This window comes from Petromyzon marinus, unplaced genomic scaffold (genome assembly GCF_048934315.1).
Source record: "Petromyzon marinus isolate PM22_M1 ecotype Great Lakes invasive population unplaced genomic scaffold, UKy_Petmar_22M1.pri1.0 PM_G_Scaffold_68, whole genome shotgun sequence".
In the NCBI taxonomy this organism is placed as follows: domain Eukaryota; kingdom Metazoa; phylum Chordata; class Hyperoartia; order Petromyzontiformes; family Petromyzontidae; genus Petromyzon; species Petromyzon marinus.
This window is the reverse complement of record NW_027423022.1, coordinates 689,658-713,671: the sequence shown is the minus strand read 5'-3', so window position 1 is coordinate 713,671 and position 24,014 is coordinate 689,658. Positions and strand designations below refer to the sequence as shown.

The following is a 24,014-nucleotide window of genomic DNA, read 5'->3' as shown; positions in this document are numbered from 1 at the left end:
GAATATTTATGAAAGCTAAATTCAGCTGACAAAGCAAAGGGTGTTGAAAACAATACTATTTGTGTTATGCAGAAATGCATAAATTAACGTTCGATCATAACTTAGAGGTGTGAATCCAGGCTCAGATGTCCTTGAATGCTGGGATGAACGGTTCCGACTTCAGCTGAATGTGTGTGGTGTGTTCACCTCCTGTTTCCATTCTTATAAAGAGTTCCAGAGGAAAACAAAAATAAACTATTGTTTTGATAGAACCTCCGTGTTCAACAGAGTGAATAGACTTTACTGCAAACACAAACTTGACACTGTGACACACTGCCATGAGTAAACAGGTGGTGGTGTGACCAGAACCATGCCTGGCCACCTTCATCTGCTCAGCATTAATTCTTCCTCACTCCACCAAGTAATGAATCGAGGATCAATGAACATAGCCGAGGCTATCCGTGTCTCTCTCTCTCTCCCCGTGGTGAAGGTGTTCCCCTCCACACATTCAGAGTCAACAGCGGCATACGCTTAGCGTCTTTGACCGATAGACATTGACACACGTATTGTTGGTTCTTTCAGTAAAGTCACGTAGATAGAAAATAAAAATAACAGATTAAATTTAATAAGATAAAAACCACTTGTGTTGCAATCGAAATGTCGTGGGTTTTTTGCTTTATTTAAAAAAATATATATTTTTCATTTAATTTTATTGTTATTTTCATTGTTATTTTCTATCTACGTGACTTTACCGAAATAACCAAGAATATTAATTCCTGCAGTCACCAAAGTTTTAAGTCAAAACATTCACACACGTTGACAAAGCCTCACCTTGTGTTGTTGTGGGCAGGTCGCTTCTGATAACAAGAGCGGTATAGCAGCTCAAGCGGGCTTGGCCTGGTCAAAAAAATAACGAAAATAAAAACTGCGTGAATATTTACAATAAAACAAAGTTACAAAGTGGCGAGCCGGGTGAAGGCAAATTAAACTTAAGCGAGATTATTAAAGTAAACGCAATCAGGCGAGGGCAGGAGGCAAGGCCCCGCGTTGTAAAGTTCCAACCTGGACATCCATTCCCATGCTCGCTGCTACTCAACTGACATCCCTACGAGAGAGAGGCTCTACCTTGGTAAACAACAACGACCACCACCACAACGATGAGAATTTCTCACCTCGGATTTCAGTGCAAGCGTGGATCGGCAGCCTCCTGTTACCTCGCGACGTCACGCGGAAGCAGGTTGGGGGAGTGTGAATACCTTGGTGACATGACGTCACTAGCGAGGTACACCTCCCGCTGGCACTTCATGCCGATGAGGTCATGCTGAGTGGTGACGTCACAGAGCGGGGATGGAGTTTAAGTTGATTTATCTTCATTTTTCATTGCCCCCTCCCTTGAGTGCGTGAACTCAGCAACAACAACGTGGACATTATTGTGTGTACAGTGTGTGTGTACACTGTGTGTATGTACACTATGTGTATACACTGTGTGTGTACACACTGTGTGTGTACACACACACTGTATGTGTGTGTGTACACAGTGTACACGTACAGACTGTGTGTGTGTACGTACACACTCTGTGTGTGTACACTGTGTGTGTGTACACTGTGTGTGTGTACACTGTGTGTGTGTGTACACTGTGTGTGTGTACACTGTGTGTGTGTACACTGTGTGTGTAGTGGGGGGCAAAGGCGGTGCATTGGCCAGTCATCTCAGTCAGTCGACCCATGGCATCTTATCATCAATTAATTTAGAAAAATTATTATTTTTATTTATTTGTATATTTTTTATTTTTTAATCTTTAATTTAGTTTATTTTTTGTATTCTATTTACGTGACTTTACTGAAAGAACCAGGAATATGGTAGTGCATTCTCTATTTGTTGCAGAGGTTCAAAGTTCAAATCCGACAGGCACACCTGGCTACCCCAGTAACATTCACCACAATATGCGCTGTTCTGCTTCACGGCGGATGTAAAACAGAGTATTGTGTCACTCACAAGGCACAGGTCATTGCATGCTGGTGTCACGGTCAAAAATTGTGGTTAATTCCAAACATTGTCCAGAAACTCTACAACGGAAATGTTTGGCTACGTACGGTTTGAAAGAAGTGTTAGTCAAACAGAATGTGTATTTGCGTGCGCGTGTTTAAACGTATCTTTGTACGAGCGGTAGGGCAGCGGTTAGCGCTACGCTGCGCTACGAACCCGGAGACCCGGGTTCGTTTCCCGCTCACGGCCAACACCGCCAGTGACGATTATCTGAACCGGTCCTGGGCCTTCCCTAGGTCGACTCAGCCTAAAAATGAGTACCCAGTGTGATGTGAGCATCGCCACTCGGGAGACAAAGATGGCCGGGCGCGGTGCTGGCTACCCACCCCCTCGTGTGCCGTGCCATCCTTCATAGGTGCTCGCTAACAGCACTTGCCCCTAGAGTCTGTTAATGCTCTACCAGGGATCTTTGTTCTTGTCGTTGTGTACGAGTGGGGAGCGGTAATTTAGTGGCTATCGCACTGCACTCATTAAACCGGTGACCCAAATTGGATTCCTGCTCATGACACACAACAGTGGCAGATATTTAAACCAGTCCTGGGTTTTCCCTACATCGATGTCGTCTTGAATGACTTCCGAGTGTGGTGTGTAAATATCAGGGGAGACAAAGGCGGCCCGGTGCGGTGTTGGCCACCCTCCCCCTAGAGTGCCGTGCGTGCCGGCGTTTATAGCTCACCATCAGCACTTGCCCCAGCAGTCTGTTGAAGGCTGTACGGGGGATCTTTATGTGTGTGTGTGAGTGTGTGAGTGAGTGTGTGCAATAAGATCAGGCAATGACTGGCAGAGAAAATTGCTTGAGATTATTTTAAAAGCATGGGTTTAAAAAAGTGAACAAAGCATGTCTCTATTATGTGCATTACCATTGAAGGGTGCATTGGGTTCAAAGCCATCCGCATAGCCTCAAATCTGCATTAATGCCAATTTGTCTCCGTATTCTGCAGCAGGTACAAGCTAACCACTCAGCTATCTCAATGCTAAATTCTATGCTAATTCCATTGTCAAGATGTGTATGCCTTAACTTAGCTATTTCAATGCTAAATTCTATGCTAATCCCTTTAACAATGGGTGCCTCTGCGGGTGTGTATGCTTTAACTTTTAACATAGCTATTTCTGTGACCAGTCACAAGCTAATCATTCAGCCATTTCAATGCTAAATTATATGCTAATTCCTTTGTCAAGGCGCTTTGTTCCTCTCACACAGCTTAAAGGCCGTATCTGAACGTGGCTCTTTCACTCCAGCGCTGTCCTACCAGACAGTCTCGCCCCCTTCACCTGATGAAGGCCACTTGTGTTGTGGCCGAAACGTCGTGAGAATATTATTGTGTTATTTTATTTTATCAATTTATTATTTTATTATCATTCTACGTGACTTTACCGAAAGAACCAAAGAAGAAGATCATAGTATTACAGATCCTCTCACGGGCTAACCCAGACTGATGTGAGTGCACGATTTCTGTATTACAGTTGTTTTTATTGTCCTTCACTGCATCGCGTTTCACGGTGAATAACCGTTGCCTGGAACATGTATGCTTAGTGGAAAAGATTTGTACATATTGGGCCAAATTTGCATTGTCTTAGAAATTACATGCAAATCAATCAATATGCAGTTCAGGTCAAATAAGACATTCCTTTTTAACGCTTTCCAACCAAGTTTGAGATGTTAATGCATTAGCTCTGTTCGTTCATAACTGCCCATCTGTCTGTAGCATGGCATTTCGATAACCCTCTTAAAGATGTATGGACTGATGCTGTACAAGAAGGATGTGGAGCTGAGTGGGCTTGCCGATGACCGGTACCAGCGGTGTCAAGATCGGCCTCTGTGGAGGAGGCTCGTGAAGCACGCTGCTGGGCAGTTGGAGGCAGTCGCCCTCCAGTAACAACGGAGGGCGGATGAGCGACGCTCACAACAACCAGCGGAGCGCCGGCCACACCAAGTCGGTGCAGTGGTGCCTCTGTCAGTCATCTTATTGAGCACACGGCACTTGGGTCTGTCCTGTGAGCTGGCAGAGAGCCTTCGACACATCACGTGGCCTCAACACGTAAGACAAAACTATAATTCGTGTTGTAGAGAATGTACCTCCTCCTATACGTGTAACTTTTAAGTGGTATGCCTCGTAACTGATGAATGATCCGAGTGTGCTCCCTATTTCAAAGACAATGAGTTGCTCCAGACGCTTCGTGAAACACAAAAGTACCCTTTGACCTGTATCACAAGAACGGGTCTCACCTGAGTTCTCTCTACAGGTTACTTCCAAACACACACACACTTTGTCCTAACGTCACTTAATCTATGTTTGACCGTTATAAATGAAATGATGCATGTACACACAAAATCAGACAAGTGTTTAATCGAAATAATTGACAGGCATTTTAACAACATTTAATTACTGCAGTGAAATATACTGCATCAGATAATATCTGATTAAGAAGCTATTTAAAAAAATATGCAGCGTCTGCTTAACAGTGGATGTAAAACATACTATTGTAGTGTCATTCAAAACGAGTAGGCCATTGCATGCTGGCGAATTCTAAACATTAGCGACAAATTGCAGAGGGGTCAAATACTTATTTCCCTCATTAAAATGCAAATCAATTTATAACATTTTTTGACATGCGTTTTTCTGGATTTTTTTGTTGTCATTCTGTTCTCTCACTGTTCAAATAAACCTACCATTAAAATTACAGACTGATCATTTCTTCGTCTGCGGGAAAACGTACAAAATCAGCAGGGGATCAAATACTTATTTCCCTCAATGTACATATACACTGTGTGTACACTGTGTGTGTGTATACACAGTGTGTATACAGTGTGTATACACTGTGTACATACACACTGTGCGTGTACACACAGTGTGCGGGTTGACTGAATGAGGCGGTGTCCAGGTCTGGCTCAGGTGTCACTCCGCCACTTGACGGTTAGCCGTGACGGAGACTCAAACTCGGGCGGTGGAGTTCATCGCGCACCGCGCTCACCGCGGCGACAACCGCTCCACCCCACGCGTTATTGAAAGATGAAATTTTCACCGAAAACTTTTGCGGCTGCAGGAATTAAAATATTCCTCATTTGCCGTCTACGTCTACGTGACTTCACCGAAAGAACCGAGAATATCGATGTGAAACACAACACACGATTCGCAATAGCTAAACGGTTTGCGCCTCGGTACATGCTAATTTATGTCCCATTGTCTCTGAAACCCAGTCCCTCCATCTCTGGCTATTTAAGGCCTCGGTACAGAGCTGCTTCACCTCTTAACTGTTTGCGTGTCTCCCCCCATAGGTCTCTCTACGGTATGTATTCTATCACTATCTTAAATTTCACGCTCAACTTACAATTTAACAATCTTTGAAATAGCGTATTCAACCAGACCATGCGTTGTGTTTTAACCGACCGTCTGTGTTGCTTTGTACAGTTTCCAAATTTTGCAAAAACCCTGTTTGATAAGTGTGATGCTCCGTCTCTCTGTATCCCCTGGTATATCTGTGTTAATTCCTTCTCCTTAAGGTCAGTATATATATCTGCGGTTGTGTTTCCTCTACCTGATGATGATTGCTTGCGTTGCAATCGAAAAGTCGCATATTATGTAATTTTATTTTTTCTCATTTCTACGTGACTTTACCGAAAAAACCAAAGATTAATTCAGTGGATGTTTGTTCGATGCGACGTCGGTGTTGGCGCGTAGGGGGCTGCGTATTTGTGGAACGTCGTCGGTTCAGACTCAGAGTTTGCTGCCAGCGGCGGAGACCGCTGTGGCTCGCAGCTGTGGGCTTGTCGGAGCAAACCCCGAACTTGGGGGGGCTTGCCCCACTTCCTCCTCCCTCGGTGGCCGTACCAGACGAGAGCCGCTGACTTCTTTGCCAATGGAACCCATTTCAAAGCGTCTCTTCTTCTGCTGCTGCTACTGCTCACCCAAGCATTGCCGCCACCCTTCCCAGATTGGCAGCTGTGAGCTCGTCGTGAAGATCCCTCATTGCTGCGACGCGAAAGACGACCACGATTACAAACAGCGTCTTACAACGACAATGCAACTGAAGATGTGGATAGCGGCGACTGGGCGCATTGGCAGCTCAGGCTGCAGTACGGGAGAGTTTGATGTGTGCACGACCGTGTCTCGCGTTATATATTAATACATACGCCTACTCGGGATGTGTTTTTTAAGAGAGAAGGGCCTTTGTGGTGCTCGGTTTTTTTGTTATCACCTCTGACGGATTATGGCCCAAGTCGAACTTCGACTTTCATTTGAATGTTCAACCTCTTGACCCCGAGTAAGACTATACGCAGTTAATACCGCTCAGCTTATACAACAACACCTCGCTTTTACAGTTGTGTTTGATCAACCTCTTGACCCCGAGTAAGACAATACGCAGTTAATACAGCTAAGTTTTTACAACAACACTTCACTTTTACAGTTGTATTTGATCAACCTCTTGACCCCGAGTAAGACTATACACAGTTAATACCGCTCAGCTTATACAACAACACCTCGCTTTTACAGTTGAGTTTGATCAACCTCTTGACCCCGAGTAAGACAATACGCAGTTAATCCCGCTCAGCTTATACATCAACACCTCGCTTTTACAGTTGTATTTGATCAACCTCTTGACCCTGAGTAAGACTATACACAGTCAATCCCGCGCAGCTTATACAATAGCCTCGCTTTTACATTTGTATTTGATCAACCTCTTGACCCCGAGTAAGACTATACACAGTTAATCCTGCTCAGCTTATACAACAATACCTCGCTTTTACAGTTGTATTTGATCAACCTCTTGACCCCGAGTAAGACTATACGCAGTCAATCCCGCGCAGCTTATACAACAATAGCCTCGCTTTTACAGTTGTATTTGATCAACCTCTTGACCCTGAGTAAGACTATACACAGTTAATCCTGCTCAGGTTAAACAACAATAACCTCGCTTTTACAGTTGTATTTGATCAACCTCTTGACCCTGAGTAAGACTATACACAGTTAATCCTGCTCAGGTTAAACAACAATAACCTCGCTTTTACAGTTGTATTTGATCAACCTCTTGACCCTGAGTAAGACTATACACAGTCAATCCCGCGCAGCTTATACAATAGCCTCGCTTTTACATTTGTATTTGATCAACCTCTTGACCCCGAGTAAGACTATACACAGTTAATCCTGCTCAGCTTATACAACAATACCTCGCTTTTACAGTTGTATTTGATCAACCTCTTGACCCCGAGTAAGACTATACGCAGTCAATCCCGCGCAGCTTATACAACAATAGCCTCGCTTTTACAGTTGTATTTGATCAACCTCTTGACCCTGAGTAAGACTATACACAGTTAATCCTGCTCAGGTTAAACAACAATAACCTCGCTTTTACAGTTGTATTTGATCAACCTCTTGACCCTGAGTAAGACTATACACAGTTAATCCTGCTCAGGTTAAACAACAATAACCTCGCTTTTACAGTTGTATTTGATCAACCTCTTGACCCCGAGTAAGACTATACGAAGTTAATCCCGCTCAGTTTATACAATAGCCTCGCTTTTACAGTTGTATTTGATCAACCTCTTGACCCCGAGTAAGACTATACGCAGTTAATTCCACGCAGCTTATACAACAATACCTCGCTTTTACAGTTGTATTTGATCAACCTCTGCGCACCTTATTCGTACGTAACTGGAATTGTAAATCCACGTGAGGCAGGTAGGACTTGTGACAGCCTTTATTACGAACGAGCTTTACTACCCGGCTTCGCCCGGGACTTGGATTATCGTCTTGGATTAATTTAATATTCCCTTTTATTTCACTGGAAAACCCTGAAAAAACATTGATGCCTGCAAGAAAGAAAAACATCCGAAACAAATCAATTTAACTAAATCGGATGTCTTTCACTCAAGGAAATTGAACCTTAACCAGGCAACTCGGAAATGGAATGATGTGGCGAGCTGAGAATCGTCGCGTTCCCTTAGAAATTCCAGACGGCGTAAGCTGTGCAAATTTCATGACGATTTAAAGCTTTCGTGACTGCAAGGATTCATCTTCTTTGGTTCTTTCGGTAAAGTCACCAACACGTAGAATGAGAATAAAATAATAAATTAATAAAATAACACAATAAAATTCTCACAACGTTTTGGCCACAACACAAGTGGCCCTCTTCAGGTGAAAGGAACAGACCTGTCGTCCAACCTGAAGAGGGCCACTTGTGTCGTGGCCGAAACGTCGTGAGAATTTTATTGTGTTATTTTATTCTATTAATTTATTATTTTATTCTCATTCTACGCAGCGACTTTACCGAAAGAACCAAAAACGAAATTTCATGACGTTGGAGGGTCAGCGTTCGAGAGTTTTTTGCCGCTTCGCACAAACAGACGAATCTTTATTTTATTTCGATTTAAAGCTTTCGTGACTGCAAGGATTCATCTTCTTTGGTTCTTTCGGTAAAGTCACCATCACGTAGAATGAGAATAAAATAATACATTGATAAAATAAGATAATTTTATTGTCTTATTTTATTTTATCAATTTATTATTTTATTCTCATTCTACGTGGTGACTTTACCGAAAGAACCAAAGAAGACTTTATTTTATTATTTTATTGTTTCCCTTCAACGTGACTTTACCGAAAGAGCTAAGAAGACGAACCTTCTGCTTTGTGTTTATGAGGGCGAACTGGAAACAGCCGCGTTGACTCAGAACATCGAGACAATGATGCGGCGCGTCTGTGCGGGACACACGGCCTACGCGGAGGCTTGGGGAGGGATGACGTCAGCAGGCAGACCGCGTGACGCTGCCGCATGCCGGTGACATCACAGACGCGACGTCACCGCTCACTTGACGTGCAAAATACACGAGTCTATTTTTATACTTTTTGCATTGTGTACAGTCTGGAAGCTACCCAAATGCCAAATTTCAAGTTTGTTTTGCATGTTGGGAGGCACACTAAACATTACTGCTCAGCGCCAAACGTTTGTTTAACGTTTGTTTAATGTTGTGAAAAAGAGTGCCGGGGTCACTCTTTTCACAGTGAACATCTACGTAGCCACCGTGATGAGGATGATGATGATGATGGCAGAGACATGCAAACTACTCCCCCTTTATTATCATTGTTACCATTATTATCGTTGTTTTTATCATTATCATTGTTATTAAAACTAGTTTATTGCACTTACAAGTGACTGCCAATCCACCACCACCACCACCACCTCCACCACCACCACCACCGCCACCACCACCACCTCCACCACCACCGCCACAGCCACCTCCACCTCCACCACAACCTCCACCGCCACCGCCACCTCCACTGCCTCCGCCACCACCACCGCCACTACCGCCTCCGCCGCCACCGCCACCGCCGCCGCCGCCTCCGCCTCCGCCGCCGCCTCCGCCATCGCCACTGCCACCGCCACCGCCGCCACCGCCACCACCGCCACCACACACCGTCACCGCCACCTCCACCGCCACCACCACCACAACACACCGCCACCGCCACCTCCACCACCACCTCCACCACCACCTCCACGACCACCACCACCCCCACCACCACCACCACCACCTCAACTGTACCTGCATCTCCACCTCTCCGCCGGTCGACTCTCTCCTCGCCCTCCGCGTCTGCGTGAGGCAGAAGGCGGCGACGCCGGCGATGGCGGTCAGCAGGAGGAAGCCGGCGGTGCAAGAAACGTCGCCCGCCGTCAAGGGAGCGGCCGAGACGGCCTCCACCGTGACGGAGACATCGGGAAACATCGCTGACACGCACACGGAGAGCACACACACGGTGACACACGGGGAGCATACACACACACGGTGACACACGGTGACACACGGGGAGCACACACACACACACACGGTGACACACGGTGACACACGCACGGTGACACACGGGGAGCACACGCACGGTGATACGCGGTGACACACGGTGACACACGGTGACACACACACGGTGACCCCGCCTCCACTGTGACAGGGACGTTGGTAAACATCGCTGACGCACGCGGGAAGCACATGGTGACACACGGTGACACACGGTGACACACGGTGACACACACACGGTGACACACGGTGACACACGGTGACACACGGGGAGCACACACACACACACACGGTGACACACGGTGACACACGCACGGTGACACACGGGGAGCACACGCACGGTGATACGCGGTGACACACGGTGACACACACACGGTGACCCCGCCTCCACTGTGACAGGGACGTTGGTAAACATCGCTGACGCACGCGGGAAGCACATGGTGACACACTGTGACACACGGTGACACACGGTGACACACACACGGTGACACACGGTGACACAAGGTGACACACACACGGTGTTACACGGTGACAAGCGGGGAGCACATGGTGACACACGCACGGTGACACACGGTGACACACGGTGACACACACATGGTGACACACGGTGAGCACGGTGACACACACACGGTGACACACGGTGACACACGGTGACACACGCACGGTGACACACACACGGTGACACACACACGGTGACACACAGTGACACACGGTGACGCACGGTGACACACGGTGGTGTTGTATATATAGGTGTTATGAAAATTGATGAAAATAATGAAAATTAAATGAAATTTGAGATTTGCATAATTTATCCGAAATTATGTTAATTGATAAAATTATGCACATAAATTATGCTGATTCGAGAGATAATCGTATTAATTTATGCGAGTGGGCGTGGTTATGATAATGCAGGTCGTTATGGATTATCAGGTCGAGCCTCGGTGACGAGGATTGTGTTATGAATTGGAATAACGCAATTAATCGTATGCAGTGACGCAGGCGTTGTGAGCGTGAATGAGAGAGAGTCGATTCGACTCTGCTCTTTAATTCCGTATTATCGATAAGGATACGATTACTCTCGATTGAACATTACGGATTATGTGTGTTATGGATTATGTGTGGTGATAGTGTGCTTATGATAGGTCCCCAAGATTCAGATCTCATACGCAGAACAATATTATGCAGAATTTCAGGAAGAATCACACGCAAACCTTCTGCATTAATCAATTTTATTTCTAGCTAACTTTAATTTTTGGATAATATGAAAACTCAATCTCGGGATTTTGGAATTCCAACACAGCGTTAACATGATACCATCACGATTGCGTTGTTTCACCTCGATAGCGGCACCTGTGGTTAATTCCCGACGCGTAACGCAATCGATCGGTTGTTGAGAGAGAGATTAAAAACATGCGAACTATTCTATCAAACCTTAACTTTATAATATGCAAACTCGTATGCTTGAATTGTTACACAACACGGCACTTGGTCTTTGATTCGTATCCAATCCTTAATACATTCTGATATGCGAAGTTATTATGCTTGAAATCGTCAGCACAGTACCACGTTGATGTTCGTTCATTGATTCATAACGATTATGAATTTAAAGCGTTCGACTGTAATACTTCTAATTGCCTTATCAACACCACTCGATGGCCACAAAGCTTCGTTACTTGAATCGTCACACAAAACAGCATTCGGTCACTGATCATGCGCGGCCCTTAATGCAATTATTGTCACGTTGTTAACAATAGGATGACTGATTATTATGCAACGCTACTCGTTGACAGGGCACTCCAACCGGTATTATTCTTGGAGGCACAAATATGCGTTTGAATTCGTTATTTCATTCGTGGATACCGGCAAGATTATGCAGAAAGACAAATATTAACGAACGACTCAAGTATTCCTAATCAACTTCTCAACGCGACTCAATGGGTGGCGATGTTTCCTTTTGAGATCCTTATCTCGGGCCAATCTTTTAATTGATTGTGGCCAGACCCCTGACAGGGAACCGGTTGAACAAGCTCTCTATCCCCGCGAGCGGCGCTCCGTGGTGAGGAGCCAAGAATTAATCCTTGTTAATGGGTCAGTTGGTAATTTATGCGGTTAGAAGTACAGCCCCAGCACAATATTACAGAGAAAAATTATGAACACTCTTAAAAACGATGGATTATTCACTCGGTCGTTGCGATGTTTCCACAATCACGGATGGTTCAATGGCTTGAGGTTTTTAGGCTTTGTTAATGACCCGTGTGTGTGTGTTGAATGGTGTGAGTGGTGTAAGAGTAGGCCAATGTTCAGAATCGATTCTTTGCGTCAAGCAGACGTCTGGTTTGTGTGTAGTGGGGGGCAGTGTATCATACGTATCAGTTGATTCTTCTTTCAGTAGTTGGTTCGGACTCGACGGACGTTGGTGAACGAGTAGATGCGTTGTTGTAGCTGAGATGACCGTCTGGTTGATGGCGTTAGAAGCACGCCCGCAGCGGCGCGCTGGTGCTCCGTCGTCGGCGGTTGTAGATTGCAGGCTCACGATTCGCTCGTGGTGGCGCTGGCCGCTAACAGCGGCAGCGGGTCGCCAATTGGCGACACTCGCCAATTCGGCGAGTTGTAGAGACGTTTCCGGCGTCGGTGATGGCTGCTCTCCTGCTGAGATGAGTTGAGCGGGTCTTCTGCTGAGATGAGTAGAGATGAGTCTTCTTCTGTTGAGCTGAGTTGAGATGAGTCTTCTTCTGTTGAGTTGAGTTGAGATGAGTCTTCTTCTGTTGAGCTGCCCCCGAGGGCTGATGAGTTGATTTCAATGCTGAAACGGCTCCTTTTATGCCAAAAATCTCTCCCCTTCTCGGCTCCCCCTCACGAGGTGGAGCTATCTTTGATCTGATCGTATGTCGGTGGTGGGGGGGGTTCGTGTGTCAGTGTGTATGTTTGTGTGTGTGTCATTTATGACATGGCTCTGTTGGGGTCTTTCCTCAAGCCATAAACATCAAGACAACAGACACCTCGATTCATCTTGGTGGCGTCTGGTTGTCTAATCCCTCCACCCAGAGAGAGGGGCGGGTTCCCCCCCCCCTTTTCCGTACGCGTTCCGACGCACAAAGAAATGGTTAAGATTTTTTTTTTTTAAGTTTAACATTTCACATCACAGTTGGTATCTTATCATACACAGTTATGATCCTGCTTGTGATTCATAGTATTTGATTTATTTCCAAGTGAAGATGCTCTTCCGAGCGTATGCATTTTATCACGTTCTGCAGGGAAAGACAAAGGTGGCCGGGAGCACCTCTTTCTTTATACTTTCGACTTATTTCTCAAATACCATTTGGTCCCATGTTCGCCACGACTCGTGTTTGTAACTACGTCCTCCCGACACCTCTCGGTTTACCGAGGTTCGAAATGTTATGATGGAATTATTAAAAAGAAAAATAATTTTCATCCTGAGTTTAAGAGGTCCGTTTCCAGATTGTTGGAATCCATATCCCTTGGTTCTGTAAGGTTCTATAATGGAATATCGTTTAAGGTTAACACATTATTGTTAATGTTATTTTGCAATTTCTTTAAAACTTGTTTGTCTGGTTGCCGTGTGTGGGGTGGGGTGTGTCTCCTCATCAAACACGGCTGGCTTTTCCAGATGGCCCCTTGTGATAAGGTGTAATTCCTGCTTCTCCGCGCTGTGAGAGAGACAAAGATGGTCGGGGTTGCTTGGGATATTGTTTAAACTCTTTCGTAAGTTTGCCCGTTCGCCTCATTCCTTCTCGATAACCTTTGATGTGACTCGGTATTTTGTCTCCAAGCTTTGTTTTAACAGTAAAAGTATTAAAGGTGAAAATCATTTGATAGCGAATTAATCATTGTATAATAATTCACTGATGTGTCTGGTGGCCTGTTCTTAATTGGAGTGAGCGTTAGGCTCGCTACTTTTATCTTATTCTTGTTGTTGCCTTTTAATTTTTTTGTTGTTGTTTTACTGGAAAATAAGGAAAAGAATATGTATACGATTTACCCTGTTGGCGTCTGGTGTCTGCTCTCTTGGTGTTCTGACCTCGGGGGGGACCTTTCCTAAGGGGCCCATCAAACTCTTGTTCCTCTGGAGATTTTCGCCGATAGCTGTTACATCCTCGCCTCGAGAGTTTTATTATTTCTTTATTTCTTAATGGTCTGTTTATGACCGACATCTGGTTTTTCGTGTTTCTGGCTTATGGGTTTGATTCATTATTAAAAATATATATTGTTTGTCACGAAAGAAAGGAAAAAGAAATCTAGGTGTATGCATCCGTAAATATTCTTACGGATATTAATTGTGGAAAAAGGGCCGTATACAACATTCCGCCCTTTTAAAAATGATCGGTGGTCTGCCACCGGTTATTTTTAATATTAAAGAAAAATGCCTTTTTCCACCATGAACCATCAAGTTTGTGATTTTTCCTTACAACGCGCGCGTACGTGTCACAACTTAGCATGATTATATTTGAATTAATAAGGGATTTTTTTTTTTTTTTTTATAAGATAAGGAAGTATTCTACTGACTACATGTTATAGGGGAAGTTGTTGATTGAATTTTTTTTTTTTTTTTTTTGGGGGGGGGGTTGTCAGGCCTTGACTCTACCTTTGTTCCTGGGCTCGAATGGTATGTGGCTTGTACCCGCGATTAGTCTCTTAAGTTCGGCATTCATTTTGGCCATATGGTATGCTAGGGTTAGGATAGCCATGGTTAATACGATCATTCCTGTTGCCCCTGTGATTCCCAGTCCCATCTGTTTATTCCTCTGATATCCGGCTTCTTCGGTTGCCCAAGTTAGGTCTGTTACGTTGATCTCTGACTCGCTGATGGCTAATTTCACTGTATGAAATTCCTTGCTGTTCAACAGGTTAGACAGAGTGCTGCTTATTTCAAACTTGTGGCTTCGGAGGGTGTTTACTACTTCTACTTCTGCTTGATGTAGGCTTTTGTCTAAATTATATAATACCTTGTCCCCTATGTGTACGAATGTTCCTCTTGGTACTGTGACCAGTGCGACGTGGCTTGGAATCGGCACTTTCATGGTTACGGAGTGTTGGTCCGTGGAAACGGTTGCCGTATCTAGAGGGGTGCTTACTAACCACTGAGCATCGGCTATCATGGCTACTGTTTCGGTTTTTTCTTTGGGTTTACTTAACTTGAACTTGCACGTTTCCCTAGAGCTTAGGTTTGACAGACCGCACATTATTTCTGCTGTATTGATTAGGAATGGCTCCCCTGGGCAGAGCCAGTGAACTTCTTTCATTATTTGGCACATGTTGAGGTCGGGCACTAGGTACTTAAGGGGACCCTCTTCCTGGTAGGCCACCACTAAGGGGGTTTCCATCTTGGAGTAAATGTCATTATTCCATGTACCCACGTTCAATACTGTCCGCAATCGAAATACATTTCCGGGTTTAACCAGTGGTAAATTTAACAGGAATGCCAGCTGTCTGGTTTGGGGGTCTACATGTATGGGTGTGGCTGTACCCATGTTAAAGGCAATTTGTACTTGTGTTGGACTGATCGTTTCTGGGGATGCTGCTTGCAGCACATTCTTTATCAGTGTTGGAGTTACCAGATATGAAGGGATTTGTCCTTGGATAAGATCACTGATGCTGCCGCTGGTGCTACGCAACCAGTCTTGGATCAACCATTGAATTGGCTGTCGAGTACTCTCTTCTTCGTATAGGTCTTGGATTGCGAAACCCAATTCTTGAATTGTTAAGTTAATCATGGCGGAATGCAGGTTAACAAGAACTACGGTGTCTCTGAGGGTAGATCCCATTTCGATCAGATTATTTTGTTGGTGTTGGATTTGCCGACGGATTTGACGCATATCAAGCTGTAAATTCTCGACGCCTTGTGTGAGGTGTCCAATCTTCACGGCGTTGGATATGGATACTCCTAGTGTGATTAAGGAGCTAAGGCCGGAGAGTATTCCGAAGGCCCCTCCCAGGCCAATCGATCTCTTGGGGCGTGTGGTGTTGGGAGTGGTGGGGGGAAGTATCATGGTTCTTTGTAATTGTTTCAGGATCGTTCCGATATTCAGTTCACTGTATCTTAGGAAGTCGTGGTACCAGATTAGGGTTGCTCTGGTAGCTGAGGGTGGTATCTTCCCGAAGTGTTTCTCTATTACTACGGCAGGTTCCAAGGAAACATAGACTTGTTGGGTTATTATTTTCGTTTCGGTCACTAGGAAGCCGGAAGAGTCTCTCAGCATCACCCCGGATTCTGGTCCTGGCTTGAGTAGATCTTGGCTGCCCTCTAGCTTGGCAAAGCAAGTCAGCAGGAGCGCGAGCAGGAGGGCTGCCATTCCCTGGAAAACATTTATACATTATCTTAGTGTCACATGCCCAATTTAGTTTAGCCCCCCCCCTTTTTGTCTCTTTATTCTTCCTCTTGTTCTGCCAGCACAGGGTACGGTTTGATTTGATTGATGTGTACCCACTTGTACTGCTGCTCTCTTCCTGTCTTTGTGATTTTTAGCTGATATACAACTGGGGACATTTTGTCAACAATCTCGTGTGGTCCTGTCCAGGAAGGGAGGAATTTCCTGCACTTCTGCTTTCTTTTTTCGTAATTGAGGTACAACACCTGGTCTCCGAGCTGGTATTCTGCGTGGCTGGCTTTTTGGTCATAGTATGCTTTGCTCCCCTGAGCCTCTGCTTGCAACTGGTCTCTGACCATAGCGAATGTGCTCTGTAGGTGACTGTTCAGTCCTGCTAGGTATTCAGTGGGCGTCATTGCCGTCGGGGTCTCGTCCTCCAGTGGGACATACAGCAGGTGCACTGGGAGGGTCATTAGTCTCCCTGTCATGATCTCGAATGGTGTCCTGCCTGTAGCTCGGTTGGGTGTGGCTCGCATGGCCATCAATACTAGGGGTAGTTTCGTATCCCAGTCGCGTCCCGTGGTGGACACATATTTCTTTAGGAGGCTCACGATGGTCCTGTTGGCTCTTTCCACCTGTCCTGAGGATTGTGGATGGTAGGCGATGTGTAGTTGTCTTCTTACTCCCAACATCTTCCACACTTCTGTGATGACTTCGGCTGTGAAGTGGCTTCCTTTGTCTGAATCGATTGTTGACGGTAGGCCCCACCTACTGAATATTTGGTTGATCAGTAGGATAGCTGTCGTTTCCGCGGTGTTGTTGGGTGCTGGTAAACACTCTATCCATTTGGAGAATGCACAGGTCACAGTCAGCATGTATTTATTTCCTTTGGTTGATCGGTTGACAGGTCCTATCCAGTCGATTTGTAGGTTGGACCATGGATAGTCTGTTCCCCTCTTCTGTAGGGGTGCCCTATGCTGTGAGGTCGTTGGCTGGTACTTGCAACACACGAGGCAGTTGGACACATGTTCGTGTATGTCTTGACTCATTTTAGGCCAGTAGGCCACCTGCCGCAGCATCTGTCCTGTGTTCATCTCGCATCGGTGGCCGCTGCATGGTTCGTCGTGGGCATGTTGTAACATTATCTCTCGATATTGTGAGGGGACTACCCATCTAGTTTTACCGTCTTTTTCGTTCGTATATACCAGTAGCCCTTTTCGTATTGAGAACCTTTTGATTTGGTTATGCATGATCTCGAGCTCTTTGTTGTCGTTCAGGTTGTCGGTAGTGATTGGTTTTCCTGTTGGATCCTGGATATGATCAGCCAGTGTTTTTAGGGTTTCGTCCTCTTGTTGCATTCTGACTAGATCTTCGGAAGGCTGTGCACTGTTCAATTGGGCTCTGACTCCAGCTTCTGCAGGGTTCTTCCCACTCCTGGTGATCAGTCTTATTACGGCAGGGTCTTGGTTCGTCGACTCTTGTTGTCCGTCTCTTTCAGTTTGGCTTTCTAGCTTCCACGGTGTGCCTTCCAGGCTTCCCGCTTTTGCGAGGGCGTCTGCCTGGTCATTTCCAGTTTTCTCTTGGCCAGGTATCTTGGAGTGCCCTTTGACCTTCTTCCAAAATATCTTCATATCTTTGTTCTGAACCATCGTATCTATGGCCTCGAACAGTTCTTGATGGTGAATTGGTTTATTTCTATGGTTCTTCATACCGTTCTTTTTCCATATGGGCAAGTGGTGTAGGAAGCTGTGCTGTACGTAGTTGGAATCAGTACACACCACCATGGTCTGTATTTGGTTATTGGATGCCATTTGGACGGCGATGTGTACCCCGGCCAATTCTGCATACTGGTTGGACTTTGGTCCCAGTTGAAATCCCGCTTGAATCCCTGTGAGTGGGCCAGTTTCCCAAACGATTCCTGATCCGGCGTGGAGTTTGTTTTCCTTCATTTTGGAGCATCCATCGATGTACACCATTGGTAGGTCGGCGCATGTTTCCTTTTTGAAGGGCAGGTGCCTGTTGTCCTCCGGAGGTACCTTTGCGGCACATGCTTCTATGCTGTCTAGCGTGCAATCATGTAAGTCAGCCAGACCTTTGGCCATTGGACTTTTCTTGTTTTTTGCGTATTTTACTGTGATTGGTAGGCCTTGGAGTGTCAGTGCCCAATTGGCTATCCGGCTGCTGGTTACGCGGCCCTCTCGAATCTTCTTACTATTGAGGTACGCCAAGGATTCATGATTCGTTTCTAGGATGATTTTCTCTCCGTTCAACAAGTTCCGAAAATGCTGTATAGCCCAGATGTTTCCGAATATTGCCTTCTCGCACTCAGAGAACTTTGTCTCTACCCCACGGAGGGCCTTGCTGGCATAGGCAATAATTCGTTTCCCTGCTTCCTGTATCTGGTATAGTACCGAGCTGATACTATGATCTGAGTATGCGGTCTCTAGGTAGTATTCTTTTCCTTTCTCTGGGTATGCCAGGCAGGATGCCCCTGTGATCTGTCGTTTTAATTCCTCCACTGCAGATTCCTGTTCTTGTCCCCATTCCCATGGTTCGTCTTTTTGAAGTAGTTTGACTAGGGGTCGAGCGATCCCTGCGTAGTCGTCCACGAACTGTCGAAGGTAGTTGCAGATCCCTAAGAAGCTCCGAAGGGTCGTGACTGTGGTGGGCGGTTTGAGCGCGTGGAGGGCTTCAAGTCTTTTCGTTTGGGGTAACATTCCTTCAGTGCCGATCTGGAACCCGAGGTAGTCCACCCTTTTACGTGCCCACTGTCCCTTTTGTATTGATATCTTTGCACCTGCTTCTTTTAACTGCTCGAGGGTATGCTGGAGGTTCTCGAGGTGTTCTTCCCATGAGGAGTCCTTGACCAGAATGTCGTCGACATAGACGATGGTGCCTCGCTCTTTTGCGTCACCCATTGCCTTGTGTAGGAATATGTTGAAGTCTGCAGGTGAATTTGAGTATCCAAATGGGCATCGGTTCCAAGTATACTGTATCCCGTTGAATGTGAAGGCCAACTTGTATTGATCTGCTTCTTTCACGGGCATGGTCCAGAAACCATTTGATAGGTCCATTGTGGTGAGTATTTTTGCGCCTTTTATTTGGTTGAGACTTTGGTCGATTTCCGCCATGGGCCATCGAGATAGGGGAACCGTTTTGTTGAGTTGCCTATAGTCGATGGTGAGTCGCCACTTGCCAGTGGGTTTTAGCACAGGCCAAATTGGTGAGTTGTAGGTTGAATTGCATTCCCGAATTATATTCTTCTTGAGTAGGTTTCCCAAGGTTTCTTGGATTGATTCGTAGGCGGCCAGTGGAATCTTGTATTGTTTCACGTATACCGCTGGTGCTCCCTCCAGGGTGGGAATAGATACCACATGTAGGTCGGTTTTGCCGCAGTCATAGGAGTCTTCTGAGAACAGGAAGTGGTATTTCTGGAGCAGTTGTCGGAGCTCGTTTCGTTGAGTGTCATTTTCAAGGGCGTCTGCCGCTTCAATTTGTTGTTCAATTTGTTCTTCTATTGTAGGGACTCTTTTTCCTTGGTCTGGGTCTAAAGCTTCTGTGATTCCTGGTAGCTCAGTGGGTTGTTTCCCTTGCGTTATTATCGGTTGAATTGCCTTTGCTTCACTAGAGTGGAATATGCTCTTGATCTTGTGTTGTCCTTCAAAAGTCCCCTGTTCACCTGTTTGACCACTAGTAGGCGGCATATACCCCACGAGGGGACAGTCCTTGGGAACTGCTGGTCGTAGGTCTGCTTCCTCAAGGTCCTTTCCCGGTTTATTTGTCAGCAGTTGAGTGGTTCGTATTCCTGCTGGACGCTTGGTTCTGTTCTTGGTTGTCTGTGATAGGTCGTTGAGTTCTGGTGTGGTTACTTGAATTCCCATAGAGTCTTCTGCGACTTCTTCCTCTTCTGGATCCCTATGCTGCTCCGGCATTGACTGTGCCCATATTTGTCGGGATTCAAGGTTCATAATGGGTTTAAGGCGATTCAGTAGTTCGATCCCAATGATCAGCTCTTTTCCTGGGTTCTGTACGACATATAATGGATGGCTCATGTTGACTTCGTTGAACTTGAGCTTCATCGTGACCTTGCCCAATGGTCGCATGTGGGTCCCTTCGCATCCAGAGTAGGTAAGCTTGCTTGGCATCATCTGCAGTGCTTCATTCTTCCTCTGGAGGGCAGTCTGGAGTTCGTCAAATAGGTCCCTGGATATCATTGATATTTCTGCTCCAGTATCACAAAGGCCCTGGCTGGTCAGTGTGTCTTGCAGTGTTACTTCCATGTGGACTCGCCCGACCGGTCCTGCGGGAATTAATTCTCCCAGATGGTACCCTTTGCCCTCTGGTATCACCTCGGCGACTGCTTTGGTGTTTCTTGAGTTTCCTATGTTTACTTGGTCTACTCTGGCGTTGGGTGTGCCCTCTTCCTGTGTGTGTTCTGTTGGTCTTCTTGTCTTTGGTGTTGGTATCGGAGTCTTCATACTCTCTTGGTGTCCTCTTTCCATCCGAATGTGGTGGGCGTATCGACTCCTGTTGGCTGACTGTGGTCTATGCTCGATTGCTAGTGGAGGCGGCAGTGGAAGACGATATGGTGTTTGATTCGGTGGGCGTCGGCCCCCGTGGTGTAGGTATGATTCATCACTCGCTCTTCCTCCTCCATAGTTCCAGGATCCGCCTCCTTCGGTATTCCATGGCTGTGTTGTCCGTGGATGCCAAGTCCCTCTTGCCTCGCTCCTCTCCCCACGTGGAGTGTTATTCAGCATGCCGTTGATGGGTGTTGATTGTAGTAGATTAGGCGCCCTCTCCAGGGGGGTTTCATGTCCGTCCCGTATGGTGTGGTTATTATTTCTTGGACATTCGCTTCCCTCCAGATCAAGTCGTTCTCTATCTTTGGTGATGATGTGTGTTTTGGCTATGTTTGTGGTTCTTCGGCCATTCACCCAGGCCGTGTGAGCCTTGCTTTCAATCTGGCGCAGGGAGGCAGTCTCGGGATCCAACATCATTCCTACTATCTTCATTATTTCAGGTCTTAGGGATTGGAAGAACATAACTTTTAATATTTTCCCTTCTTCTTGGGCGTTATCCACGTCGCCTGCGTAATACGCTCTCTTGAGGCGTAGGAGATAATCTCGTGGGTCCTCGTCTGCACGCTGAGTCATCAATTTTGCCGCATTCAATCCTTCAGACAGTGTGGAGTATTCCCCGAATCTCTTAACTACTACTCGGCTTAATTGCTTGAAATCGCTCCTGACCCTGTTGGGCAGGGAGGTTACCCATGGTCTGGCTGACTCATGCAAGCTTCTTGATAATAGACATGCTTTTTCTGCTGATTTACACAGACCCCGGATCTTAGCCTCCTGTCCTACTGTGGCTATGTGAGTGTGGATATCCCTGTTCTTGTTGTGTGGATCGAAGTAGGGAATTCTCACGAGCGCTTTATCCATTCGTTTGAGGGTTTTACTGTTAAAAGTGTGTTGTTCGTCGTCAGTGGTGTCTGTTCCTGAGGAGTGCTCACTCAAGCTGTCCCTGTCTTCGCTATCACTGCTATCATGTTTCCCTTGCTTGTGCCGTGGTCTCCCTCTGTCCGAGGATTTGTATCTGTCCCGTGGCTTGTGTCCTTTGTTTTTCCTATGTGGGTCTGGTGAATCGTGCTTGTGGGTTGGTGTGTGTGATCTCCTTGAGCTGTGTCTATGTGGTGAGTGTCTTTGTCCTTGACCTTCATACCGTCTATCACGTGCGTGGTGTCTGCTGGGTGATATGCTGCGTTTACGTTGGTCTCGTATTTTGTGACTGTCAGGATTCCTGTGTCTGTTTTCTGTGGTGCGGGTTGTTTTGCGTTGGTGAGTTTTATGTGTTGCGCGTCTCTCTGGGGAGCTCTCCCTGGTACCCGTGTCATGTCGGTCATGTTTACGTGAGGTGCGTTCCTCTGGTGAGCCGTCTGTGTCTGACTGGTCACTTTTGCGTGCTGTGCGTCTCTCTGGAGAGCTGTGGGTTCTACGTCGGTCGGGCTTGTGTGGAATGTGTCTTCCTAGTGAGCTGTCTCTGTCCTCTGCATCATATCGGTCATTTTTGCGTAGCGTGCGTCTTCCTGGCGAATTGTCTCTGTGCCGCTCATTCCGCCCTGGTTCCGCCCCTTTTGGTGCTATTCGTACTGCGTATCCTGGCAATTTTATTTTGGGTTTTTGTGTCTCTCTAATTTCGAGGTTGTCATCCGCATGTTTTTCCACTTTTATCACTGTTTCTCCTTCCTTCCTCTCGAATTGCAAGGGGGTCTCTCTGTCAAAATTGCTTTCTTTGGTGGTCATACTTTTTGGGGATTTTGGCCCTGGGCTACGTATGCGTGGCTCGGAGTATGGTAAACTGCTACTCCCGTATGTGTTATGTGTATCAACGTCTGGGGGTTTCACTGGTGCAGCTAGCTCTGATCCTTTCTCTCCCACGAGGGCGCGCAGACGTTCTACCTCCCCCATCAGGGACAGTTTATCCTCTCTTTCCCTTTCAAATTTTTCCGCATTCCATGCCCTTTCCCTGTCTGTCTGTATGAGGAGGTGTGAGTCTAACCTTGCTATTTCCGCAATTTTTACATCACGTTCGGATTTGTTACATTTTATCACGTCCTTAAGAAGTTTTTTCCGATGTTCCTTAATGTCCTCGATATGTGTCCCCTCCCATATGTCTCTCTGTTCTGCCTGCTCTTTAGCAGTCCGGCCAGTACGTTTTAACACAAGTTCACGATATTGTTTTTCCATAGATTCCATCTCCTCCGGGGAGGTCCCCTCTGAGTCAGTGGTATGCGTTGGGGTGTCAGCCTCCGAATGTTGCAGATCCAGTTCCATCTATCTTATGTGGTGTACTTGATAGACTTAAGAGTGTATCTTAATTCTGACATTTCATTTGTGGTGTGAGTTACTCTGGAAATTCCCTTCGGAGCACGTATAAACAATTGTATCACAGGATATGGTCAGTTTGACTCGAGCAAATAATCTTACTTCAATTGTCTTTGTTATACCCTGCTACTCTGGAATTTCCCTTCAGAGTGCGTTTTTTTGTTTGCTTTACACCCGTTACAGTCACAGGGTAACGTTAGATCATAAAACCTTGGTTAATACAACAGTGATTTGTTCCTTAATTCAAGCATAAACTGTCTGCGAGAGATCCCGGACGAGCCCCCAATATGTTGTATATATAGGTGTTATGAAAATTGATGAAAATAATGAAAATTAAATGAAATTTGAGATTTGCATAATTTATCCGAAATTATGTTAATTGATAAAATTATGCACATAAATTATGCTGATTCGAGAGATAATCGTATTAATTTATGCGAGTGGGCGTGGTTATGATAATGCAGGTCGTTATGGATTATCAGGTCGAGCCTCGGTGACGAGGATTGTGTTATGAATTGGAATAACGCAATTAATCGTATGCAGTGACGCAGGCGTTGTGAGCGTGAATGAGAGAGAGTCGATTCGACTCTGCTCTTTAATTCCGTATTATCGATAAGGATACGATTACTCTCGATTGAACATTACGGATTATGTGTGTTATGGATTATGTGTGGTGATAGTGTGCTTATGATAGGTCCCCAAGATTCAGATCTCATACGCAGAACAATATTATGCAGAATTTCAGGAAGAATCACACGCAAACCTTCTGCATTAATCAATTTTATTTCTAGCTAACTTTAATTTTTGGATAATATGAAAACTCAATCTCGGGATTTTGGAATTCCAACACAGCGTTAACATGATACCATCACGATTGCGTTGTTTCACCTCGATAGCGGCACCTGTGGTTAATTCCCGACGCGTAACGCAATCGATCGGTTGTTGAGAGAGAGATTAAAAACATGCGAACTATTCTATCAAACCTTAACTTTATA

At 45.8% G+C, this 24,014-nt stretch overlaps 1 long non-coding RNA gene across 1 annotated transcript; it reads right to left on the bottom strand.

Annotated features, from left to right (window-relative positions):
• Positions 1-4,358: 4,358 nt before the first annotated feature.
• Positions 4,359-9,821, bottom strand: LOC142920139 (uncharacterized). Its single transcript, XR_012938687.1, has 2 exons — positions 9,564-9,821; positions 4,359-5,997 (listed from the first exon to the last, which is right to left on the bottom strand). It is a non-coding gene; the product is annotated as an uncharacterized LOC142920139 (long non-coding RNA).
• Positions 9,822-24,014: the final 14,193 nt, after the last annotated feature.